Genomic DNA, 11,941 nt, shown 5'->3' on the forward strand with positions numbered 1-11,941 from the left:
GGGTCTACAAAATGAAGGTCACAGTGATGATGTGCCTAGGTACAAGGCCCGTTTGGTTGCTAAAGGGTTCAAGCAAGAGAAGGGTGTGGACTTTGATGAGATATTTTCTCCGGTTGTGAAGATGAGCACACTTAGATGCATGCTTGGACTAGTGGCAGTAGAGGATATGGAGCTTATGCAGATGGATGTTAAGACAGCTTTCTTGCATGGGGATTTGCATGAGGAAATTTACATGGTGCAGCCGGAAGGCTTTGAAGAAAAGGGCAAAGAGCATTTAGTTTGCAAGCTGAAGAAGAGTCTCTATGGTCTTAAGCAAGCGCCTAGAGAATGGTATCAGAAGTTTGATGCTTTCATTCGGTCCCAGGGTTTTAGAAGGAGTGAAATTGATTACTGCCTCTACACTAAAAGGGCTAAGGATAATAGCCTGATAATCCTGGCACTATATGTGGATGATATGCTATTGGCTAGCAAGAATACTTATGAGCTAGATGCATTAAAGGCCAAGTTGCATGAGGCCTTTGATATGAAGGATTTGGGATTTGCAGGTCATATTCTTGATATGCGCATCACGTGTGATCGGAGTAGGAAACTCCTTTGGCTTTCACAAAAAGAGTTTGTTACAAAAGTATTGTAGCGTTTCAATATGGAGGGGGGGAAGGCAGTGAGTACTCCATTGCCTCCATATGTGAAACTGAGTCATACAGATAGTCCCAAATCAGATGAGGAGAGGGCCATGATGGCCAAGGTTCCTTATGCATCAGCGGTTGGGAGTCTTATGTATGCTATGATAGCTACTAGACCAGACATTGCATTTGCAGTGGGAGTTGTTAGCCGGTATATGGCTAATCCAGGAAAGAGGCATTGGGAGGCAGTTAAGTGCATCATGAGGTACATGAAGGGTACCAAGGAGATGTGCATCTGCTTTGGTAGAGGAGACATGTGTGTACTTGGGTACACAGATTCAGACTATGCAGGGCATGTGGATAGTAGGAGATCCACTTCTGGTTATGTGTTCACCTTTGCAGGTGGTGCAGTGTCGTGGATGTCTCGTGCACAGAAGTGTGTTGCTTTGTCTACCACAGAGGCTGAGTATGTTGCAGCCACAGAGGGTTGCAAGGAGGCTATATGGCTTGATCGACTAGTGAGAGATTTGGGGATTCATACAAGTGTACCGACATTGCATAGTGATTCCATGAGTGCTATTCAGCTGGCACAAAACCCGGTCTTTCATGCAAAGACCAAACACATTGAGGTCAGGTACCATTTCATTAGGGAGGTACTTGAGGACAAGCGCATAGAGCTTGTCAAGGTTCATACAGATGATAACCCTGCAGACATGCTGACGAAGAGTCTACCTAGTCCAGCGGTTTGAGTATTGTCATGTATTGATGGGCATTGGATAGTATGCCCACTGGTTGTTCTCCCTTAAAGGCACATTGTCCTTTAAGTGGGAGGTTGTGGGGGCTAAAGGTCACTGTGCCTTTACCCCGGTTATGTACAATACTCAAACACATATATAAATGAATGAAAAAGAAGATTAGGGTGGTTCTGCACCCACCAAAACTTGTGTGGCTCTCTCTCTCTCCTTCTTCTGTTCTTGCTTCCGTTGAGAGCACTCTCAATCTACATGTACCATTTATTCCATATCAATTAACATATCCAATACATTATCCACATGGCATTTAGCCATTTAAACCTACCTAGCCTACCTTCTAATTACTACATTTTATCATGCTAGCCTAATACATTCTAGACTACAAAATCATGTCATGACATGCCCTCTTGCTTGGGACATAGATACCCTCATCTATTAGGTACTCTTCTTTGTCTTCATGGTCTTAAGAACTCTTTAGGTTCCTGCATAAACTTCCATACAAAATTCTTCAATGTTTCATCTTCATGTCTAGTACTCCTGCCAAACAAGTCCAACATTAGGATGTTCTTTAAAGCAAATTTTCAAATAAATCAATAAGAAAGACATAGTGTTTATCTTTCATGTTGTGTCGTCCATATACTCCTTTGTTTTGGACATTCCTACAAAGACTAATTTAACTTTATCCATTAGGGTTAGTAGGAATCCATTTCTATTGTACTTTTCCTTTCCAATAAGATACCATTTCCTAATCTATCTCTCTCATATGCTTGCATTGGTCCAAGTTCCAAGTGACCAATTCGGAACCATTAGTTTTAGGTTGATCAGACCCAAAACTTATAAGATAGGCCTAACTTTCAAGACCAAGATCACTAGATCTTGCTTGAGTACTCATTCTAGACCACTAGGTCTAATTGTGGATCCACTCATAGTCATGCATCCATGACTCACCAATTACTTGAGATCTCTCTAAGGTCACTAGACCTTACTAAGTGCTCACAAATCCACCACCTAGTCCAACACCTAGGTAGGACTATCGACCCTTCCAGTGATCATTCCAAATGAATCACTATTTTTGATATCCTAGATACTACTCAACTATCCTAGTCTAAATTAAGGTCGCAAGACCTATGGCCATGTATAGGTGCCCACTTGCTATACTTAGCAAGGAAGTTACCATCTACTCTAAGAGAATAACTTAACCATCTCTGGTTTTCTAACTTGGACATTTCCAAGGTTGTAATTGTGCACGTGCTCAATTCTTGAGTTTTTTCCTATTTCTAGTATATGATCCTACATGCAAATGCATACTTCATTATCCTACATGCAAATGCATTATTAATTCATTCCTTGTCCTAAATTCTCATCTTAAGTTTAAGTAGGTTAATCCTTTGACCCTTGTCATCACCATGCAATTGTGTATTCCATTCTTTTCTAGATGACGAGTCACTTTTGTAACCTTCATTCGAGTTTCCTCCAACTACTCCAAAATCGTTTACCATCTAACCTATTCATGGTTACTCCTCCAAGTTGATACATCACTTGTTATGTCCATTGTTCCTAGAATTTCACCATCCTATTTCCATGGAACATGGCATATATCCCTAACCATACCCTCATCACTTCCTAAATGCTTCCTCCAATGTAATCTCTTTCATGTACCACCACTTTGGTTTTAGTCCAAGATTTTGATTTGTAGCCTTTCTTAGTGTCTACCTAGATTTATTTATTTTTTTAATAGTAGTATTATATTGCCTTTTCTTTTGCAAAGCTACCATGCTTTATCAATCTACTTTAAATATGTCTAACCCCCTTTAAAAAAAAAAAAAATCTCATCAATCTTTTGCTTTCTTATTTTTCTTTTAAATATTATCTAATCTATATTCTTTTGTATTCTTTGAATCCTCCATTTTCCTTTAAGCTCTTTGTTTTAATTCCTTTCTATTCTATCATTTCCTCTTATTAAAAAAATATATATTTTTTATATTTTTCTTTTTTTTTCTTGAAATGCAAGAGAAGGGGGGGAAATAAAAGAAAACTAAGAGGGAACTAAGGGGAGGGGGGGGGAGGGGAGTTTGAAATTTCGATAAAGTTGAGGGGGGGGGGGGGGGATTTGAATAGTAATAATGAAGGAGGGGAGGGACATTAATATTGGCGGCAGCGAGGCAGAGGCTGCGATCTATGGGCTAGGGCAACATTGACAGGAGGCTGGTGGTTGGTAGCTACAGGAGGGGCTGCACTGATGTGTGGTGGCACCACAAGGGTCGGCGGGTCTATAAGCGCACCTACATAGAAACCAATGCTTTTTTCAATGCAAATCGTGGTGCGCCACCCGACACACAAGGGCGTAAACTCCAAAGGTAGCGGTTGCAGGTCGACGTAGGCTGCAACACAATTTCCAAGATGGGGGGCGATGTAGATTTCTGGAGGTCGACACAAATACCCAGGCGGAGAAATTGCAACACAAGGGTCAATGCCCCTAATTCAAGAGGGGAGGACAGACTAGGTGCCCACATATGTTGGGCGGTGCCCTCCCCCCCTTGAGTCCTTTACCCCTGATCCCCAATCAATAAAGGTCTCCCCCTATTAACAAAAGACAGCGTTGTAATAATTCAACTTTTGAGAGGGAAAAAGTAAAGCCCCCTAGTGAATTTCTTTGTGCATTGATGTCACGCTGATGTCAATATCTTTGGCAACTTCCACATGACAGGTCCACACAGTTAGAGGATCCCTGCTCTGATACCACTTGTCATGTACCGGTTGGAGGATGCACATGTGTGGAGATGATGCAAAAATGTGAGAAGAATTGGCCCTCCAAATGGGGTGGAAGGAGTGCCCACATGAGTGTACTTTTGCTATTGACAACTAGAATGCTCCTGCCATCCACATACCACATATGAATGCATAATGGCTCATGCTCACACTCCATGCATATGAGAGGTCACAACCTCTCATGCCTCTTGGGATCCATCCCTTGGGCATACCCCATCATTCTACCCTTAGCCTATGACTCTTTTATGCGTACCATTTATTAATGCATACCCATGCATTCCTACCCATTCCTATCCTAGGACGTACATGTGTGAGTGCACCATTTATTCCATATCAATTAACATATCCCCAATACATTATCCATATGGCATTTAGCCATTTAAACCTACCTAGCCTACCTTCTAATTATTACATTTTATTGTGCTAGCCTAATACATTCTAGACTACAAAATCATGTCATGACAAAACTCACCAAATTAGATACCAATTTGTAATTCATTATAAAGAGGCCTATCAACTCCCAAAAAATGAAGGCCTAGGTGGTAGATAGACACAACAAGTTGAGAATCCTAGGGTTGGTGGAGATATTTTCATGTGCACTTGGCAAGGAGGATCATGGTAAGAGGTACCATGAACAACTGCTAAGGTGAGGATAGCCAATGCCATCAAGCTTTTAAATATCGGATATCCAAAATAGTGAAAGAACTCTAGATAGCAACAACATGCCTAGATAGAGGTCATAGTGGGCACATCACTCAAGTAAAAATCTTGCCCATATTCCAAAAGTAAAGGAGGCTAGGAAAACTGGGATATAGTTATCTATGAGGAGCGAGGATAGTTCTTGAAGAGACCTTATGATAAGATTAACAATGAAGGCACTACTCACCAATGCTCATCAATGTGCCCTATAGAGCAACAAGCTAGAAAACAAAAGATCAAAAGGGATTCAAACTTAGAGGGAGAATTCTCTGAGGAGACTTTAGACTCAACCTACTCTAGTACCATTATTGGTTGAGGAGGAACTAGGAGATATATGCATAAATCATGAGGAGGAGGAGGATTTTGAGTAGGTGATATGTAAATTAGTCAGGAGTCTACCCTAAAATAGACATTAACTTCATAGAAGTGGCCAAACAACAAGTGCTAATTTATGCAAACAATTCATTTACTAACCATGTTAATAGGCAACCTTGGACAATGAGATTAAAGGCAAGAATCCAAGGAGATTTAAGAAGCCTAGGGCATGTTAAAAAAATAGCAAAGTCAATAATATGTCGTCAACATGGTAGAACTGGCCCACTACATAAGTTAGGAGATAGTCATGTTGCTTCATCTGTGCATAATATGAGTATACAAGGGTTTCATGGGCATAGGCTATGTTACATCACAAGGGAAAGAAAGGGGCAAAGAACCTACCTTGGGCTCATTACTAATGTGGATTGTTAGGACATGTTGAAGGTCATGTCCTATTCCTTAAAAGTATCATTTTTTGGACCATAACAATAGTCAAATGTGAGAGGGTTTTTTTAAGAAGCATCTCCTAGCAGGCTCAATGTGCGGCACAATTGAAAGAACTAAAGGATCCATTAGAGTTGAAATTGGCCAAAAAAGAAGCACAATTGTTGGAGTTAAGATTTAACAATCTGGATCATGTTCAACTAAAAATTTGATAAAAAATAAATAGCAATCTGAGAGCAATTTGATGTCATGCCTTGGCAAAACCATGATACGTGCCTTTTCATTTCTCCATGGCTTCATGCATACCTAATTGGATATTTTACAAGGCATATGTCAAGATGATAGCTCATTATAAACATGATATATGGTGCTAAAGTCTATTTCCATTCACAACATCAATCCAACATATGATAATTTAAAAGGTCAAATAAAATCCACGGTAATTCAACATAGCAAATGAGTATGAGTACTAATGCAAATGATAAATCCATCCTAATCCAAAAACATGATCCAAACATTTTCATAGCCAAATCGCATACAATTCAAAGCCACAATGGTTCCAAGTCTACTCATCTACATCATTTCCCTTAACAAAAAAGAGATCCAGAAGGAGGGTATTATAAAGGTAGTTATCTTGCTCGATGCATATGCAATGCCGAAGCATCTTAGTGCATTGCCTTTCCATCCCTCCATAAAACATCAATAATGCAAAACTAGGATCTGTGAATGTATTGACAATCCACTTGCCAACGCAAAAACATCACACATTATGGAACCACTATTGAGTCTTGTTTAGGGCATCACACCTATGCAGATAGCCTGAACTATTTCTGCATCCTTGGATGTACCAGCTTGATATTTTTGTTCTTTCAATGAGAGATGTTGATTGAGAGATAACTTAATTCCATAAAGACATCTCTTTGTTTTGGAAAGAGTGCTTTCAAGATAGAGTCCCCCGTCTCTGGATCCATGCTTAGGGGCTCATATTTCCCTTCCAAAAGATCCGCATTATCAAACTTCATGCCTACATTAGTAATTAGAAATTCTTATATATCTAAAGAGCTCTACACAACTAAATAACCACATGCATGTTTAAGGTCATAACCACATATGTACATTTGAGAAGTGTATGAAAGGTGGTTGGTTCTTACCTCATCTCCATCATTATAGAAGTCTCGAGGCTTAGTGAATATAGAGAGTAGAGGATATACCAAGGTCTAAGAGTGTGAGTTTGGATGAGCCCAAGAGGCACGAGGAGAGAGAGAAGAATGATTGGGAGTGGGAAGAACCATTAGTTGTTACGTGAGCTATATGTAAAGTAGAGGCATGGATGATGACCAAGAGAGGGTGCCCACTTGGCAAAGAAAGACCACCAGGGTGGACCTGGCAAAAGAGATTGATGAAACTCTGAAGAAGACCAAAAAGCATTCCACCATTTCTCGGACGAGGTAATAAGTTGTCCTCTCTTGGAGAAGCTTTCCCTTCTTTTAAGGACACTTGGGACCATGTTCCCACTTGGGACAATCCCCTATCGAATCCTTGTGTTCAAATTGGAAAAAAATAATATATATACACATATAGATGTGTGTGTGTATGTCCCCTTAGAGAACACACATATAATATAGTGTTTACATAAAAATTTGTAAAAACACACACACACACACACACATAACATCAAAAATCCAACACCCCCATCACATCAACCCTTGTAATGTTGCTTTTCTCCAGAAGCATAGGAACTTGCCATGCATCACCTTTGCCCGTTTGTCAACCCACTATTCGATCGATGCGCTTTCAGTCTTGAATGCAGTGGCATGGCGGCACTCCAAAAATTCCAAGTTCGCCAGGCCTGCCGTCTGTCGTTTGAACTTTGACGCACATTATATTATATTATAATAATAGTAATAGATCGCTCATACGTACCATCTCATTCGTATCTCTTGGGAGTCTGAGCTCGGTATCTCAGTTATAGTGCTGCTAGATGCAGAACATCGGTAGCTAATAATCTCTACGCGTCTCTTTGGAGCCTGAGCTCTCTCTCGATTAGTCTCAGTCTCAGGCTTGTTGCTCGATGTAGATTATCGATAGCTACTAATCTAGTATCTCTATACGCTCTTTGGAGTCTGAGCGCTCTCTCTCTCTCTCACAGTCTCATGCTGAGGCTTGTTGCTTGATGTAGACCATCGATAGTTAGCGCTCTCTCTCTCTGACACACTTTTTTATAGAGTGAACTCTCTCTCTCACACACTCACGCACATACTCACTCACACACACAAACACACACAATCTCAGGCTTTGCGCTTTGATGCAGATCATCCATACCCATTATCTGTCTCTTTGGAGTCTGAGCGCTCTTTCTTTCTCTCTCTCTCTCTCTCTCTCTCTCTCACACACACACACACACACACACATACACATTTTCACCTAGTCTTTTTTGGCTTTTGTCGGTGTCTCTGGGGCATGTACCTGCCCATCATCCGTCACCTTCTCGACGCTTCCTTGTCCCAACAAAGTTCTTGTGGGCAGTTGTAACTGTGCGTCGCCCTCCCCTTGGAACCCCTCTCTCTGTTTCGACTGCCCACGCCTTTATATATCAGCATCGCTCCACTCCCCGCTGCACACATTGCCAAAGATTCTTGTCCTAGCTTCGTATGTAAGTAACTGATGCGCTGCCAACCACTCCCAGAGTGAGAATGACAACTCCTATTCCCTGTTCTCCACTCGCTTTCTCCCTGTTGCCTTTCTGAGATCAGCGAATCGTATCGCGCACTCCACACTGATCATAGCTATTAGCATCCTCTCCTCTGCCTTAAACGCAGTCATCCTTGGCTATTTAGCTTTAGTATTTCGCTTTCCTCTTGCCCTTAGGACGCTGCTGCTACTCTATACGTTTCATGAATGGATCTGTCCCCAGCCTCTCAAGTCGTTTGAGACCAGTGATTGATGATCTAGCCTACATGAAAAGCATCATCGAGGGACCGGTTGGGACGCCCTACGAGGGTGGAGTAAGGATAGTTTGAAGACTCGTAAGCTTTAGATCAGTACTTGTGGGTTGGTCTCGATTCGTGGCTTCCTGAGCGACGCCGATTTACAGTTTCTTTCCTCCTCCTGCTACTTCCAGATCAGCCAACTATGGGCACTCCAAGGGTTCTCAGGAATTCCGCCACTTATCGAGACCTGCGGGACTGGTTCGAGCAGCCCGAGTTCTGCTGCTCTTCGAAATCTTGCGTGAAGTTCTTCGTTTACTTTTTTGTGGTGATCATCGTGTTGGGGATTGTGCTTGCTGCGATAGCTTGCTCCGGCCACATATCGGGGGCAAGGTGTCACTTTTAGCTCCTATTCTGAGCCCATGGTATGCCGTTGGTTTTCTCTCAGTTTCAGATGCAGCTCAGGTTGGAAAGCTAACGAATGGCCAAGATATATTTTTCGCGTGAAATCTTACATCGATTCCATTTTGATCTGATCTTACCGTGTTCGTACTGTGTCTGCAGTTTTAGTCCTTAGGGACATAAGAGCTTGTGATGGTTTGACAAAATAAGGTTGCGAGAAGGAGAGATGCGGTCCACCAACGCAGAAAGCTGCCTGCGATATTGGGTTAGTCGAAGGATGGAAAGAACTGCAAATGCGAAGGCGGTTTCTACCGAAGCAACTAGTGCGGTCTTCGACAGTTGATTCCATACAACTTCGGTCTTCGACAGTTGATTCCATACAAAGGACGTTGCCAGTCGCTAGAAAAGTGTCCAGTGTTGATGCGATGCTAAGCATCATCTCAGGCTGCAAAGACAATTAGCCGACGGTTTTGACCACGAGGCACCTAAATAAGAGCGTTTTCAGTCTCATAGTAAGCATGAATCGTACATAGTTAGTTAAACTAGCTCAACCAGTATACAGTCTGATAGTAAGCATGAATCGTACATAGCTAGTTCCAGTTTATAGAAGTTTGGAAATTATGCAAGAGGGAAGAGCCTTCAAGAAATACTAAGAAGCTACAAAAGCCTTGATGGTGCAAGCACTGGAGCTCAGCTCGAAGATAACATCAAGAGCCGAACAGTGTTCATATCGTACAAGAGAGTGTCGGCATCTTTTGTTTGTAGTAGTTTTGAATATTTCCGTATTGTGTAAGTCCTACTCAATCCACGTTGGATTGCATCTACTGCAGCTGATGTTTTCAAAATCCTTATACTAATTAAAAGAAGCATGCACTCTAAGTGCATGTTGGCGTGCACCTTCGAGAATGCTTTGAAGTCGGTGAATTGAAAAAGAAGAGGGGAAACTAAAGAAAAGAAAAAAAGATGCGCACTTGCACATTGTCCTTGGAAAATACAAAGGTTCTTAAAGTCACGACCTTTCTCTTTTTGCTTTTGCAAAACCTATGATTATCCTCATTTAATTTCAAAGATGACAATCTCACTTTACTTTATCAACACGCTGAAATGGATGGCTGGATAATTTGCATATCAAACTTATATTAGTTAAGTTTTCCTTTCTTTACTCATAATAATTCAAGGATTTTCAAGGGATTTGAATAGTTTAATTTAAAAGGATGATTTAAAGTCAATTTGAAAGTTTAAAAAAAAAATGAATTGTTTTAGAAAGCATTGACTAAAGGAATGTTACCCTTGGTGATTGATTGTAATTGAGACATTTACATTCTTTTTGACTTTCTTCATAGTCAAGATCTTTACTCTTTTATTTATGCAATTAGTTCAAAAAATAATATGAATTTAAGATTTTGAATGTGTGTTGGTCTATAGAATGCTCAAAGAGTGAATTGCTTCAAAGCCTTTGCTCGATCTCACAAATTAGAATAAGCAACTTCTCTAAATATACCATCCACAAATTTGGTACAATGATAATGGGGATAATTCAAAGTCTTACTAAGATGGGGTCATAAATTCTTTACTAAAGGGAGAGCAATGATCTCTAACATTGAGGCTTAATATATACTATAAAAGAGGAAAAAAGTTTGCTATTGAGTATAATGCTCAGCCAATTGAAAGGACTTATTTGAATTATAGATGTGCAAGGAAGTACATTACTAGACATTGGTCATTTTTTATATAAAATTCGATAGGATTTGTAAAGAAAAGAAATTTCTAGTTGAAACCATTGATAAAATTATTTGTATTAACATCAAACCACTCATGGAAAATATTGAACCAAATGTAATGTAACTGTAAAAAAAGTAAGAAGTAAATAACTTACGAAGTGTGTACAATGAAGTAGCTCTTACCACCAATTTGAAGGTGAGATGGTCTACGCTTTTCTTGTTCACTTGTTTTTTATTTCACTTGTTGGGGTCCTTTAAAACTTCTTTGTTACCGTGTTTCAAAGCTTCTAACTTTCAAGGTGTACTTGGCAAGCCATCTCTCACCACATTGTGGATTTTTTATTTTATTTGTAATTACCTCTTGCATGAAATCAAGTATCTACTTGTTATCAAAATCCATTTGCTTGTGATATGGCCCTCCTTCTATAGTATGTTATCTTCATATTTTAGTGAGAGGTTGGTGGTACAAATCCTTTAGGAGTCATGGTCAATTAAAAAAAAATCATTCTCATATGTGAGATAATATGAGATTTTTTATCATTCTTGATGATTTGTCTTATATTGTCCAAAAAATAGGACAAACTCTTAGAAGGGGGTACTCAAAATAGTGTCTTAGTCTATCTAATGGTGTAGCCCTAAGTGTTTTAGGGAATGACATGGCTAGTCTATTAATATAGAGAGGCATGGCTGCTCTATTAGTAGAGAGGCATGGATACTCCACTAGGGGACTATGTCTCAAGAGCTAGCTCTTGGCTCACATGGATAGATGCTATGATGACATTATCCCATCAAGAGAGGGTACTCAAAGTGGTGCCTTAGGCTATGTGATAGGGTATAGCTTAAATTGTCTTAGGAAATGAAAAAGGAGATCTTCCCACCAGATAGAGGTGGAGTAGGAATTGAACCAAGACTATGAACATGGTTCAGAACAAGAATCGATCTAAGAACACAATTACCACATTCAAGGCTCAAAAAGGTCTTGTGGAGCTGTGTCTAGGCAACCAACACCAAGTCCAAGAGCGAGCCAATGAGCATCAAGCCTTGCTTGAACAAGTGTCCCATCTCACCCATTGAGCACTGGGTCTATTCGAACTCCAAGGAGGAGGAGAACTAAAACTACGAGTCCCTTATGAGTTTGAAGGCATATTAAAGCAAAGGACTCGGTTGCAGTAGGACGTTGTGCAGATAAAATTGTAAATAAATTTTTCACTTGTTGCATGTTGGTGGGTAGGCACATAGTCTTGTACACAATCAGGTTTGTTTTGATTTTGGGCTTTGTGAGCACCCTT

The 11,941-nt window shown here is 40.4% G+C and overlaps 1 long non-coding RNA gene across 4 annotated transcripts; it reads left to right on the plus strand.

The window, feature by feature from the left end:
• Positions 1-8,235: 8,235 nt before the first annotated feature.
• On the plus strand, positions 8,236-9,895 carry LOC147900352 (uncharacterized). Of its 4 annotated transcripts, XR_015541337.1 has the most exons (3): positions 8,236-8,628; positions 8,724-8,954; positions 9,094-9,890. It is a non-coding gene; the product is annotated as an uncharacterized LOC147900352 (long non-coding RNA). The 4 variants fall into 4 exon arrangements; XR_015541336.1 differs by having other exon boundaries at positions 8,236-8,994; positions 9,094-9,895; XR_015541335.1 differs by having other exon boundaries at positions 8,236-8,954; positions 9,094-9,895.
• Positions 9,896-11,941: the final 2,046 nt, after the last annotated feature.

This window comes from Dipteris shenzhenensis, chromosome 7 (assembly GCF_047967505.1).
Source record: "Dipteris shenzhenensis isolate YYH24624 ecotype China chromosome 7, Dip_SZ_1.0, whole genome shotgun sequence".
In the NCBI taxonomy this organism is placed as follows: Eukaryota; Viridiplantae; Streptophyta; class Polypodiopsida; order Gleicheniales; family Dipteridaceae; genus Dipteris; species Dipteris shenzhenensis.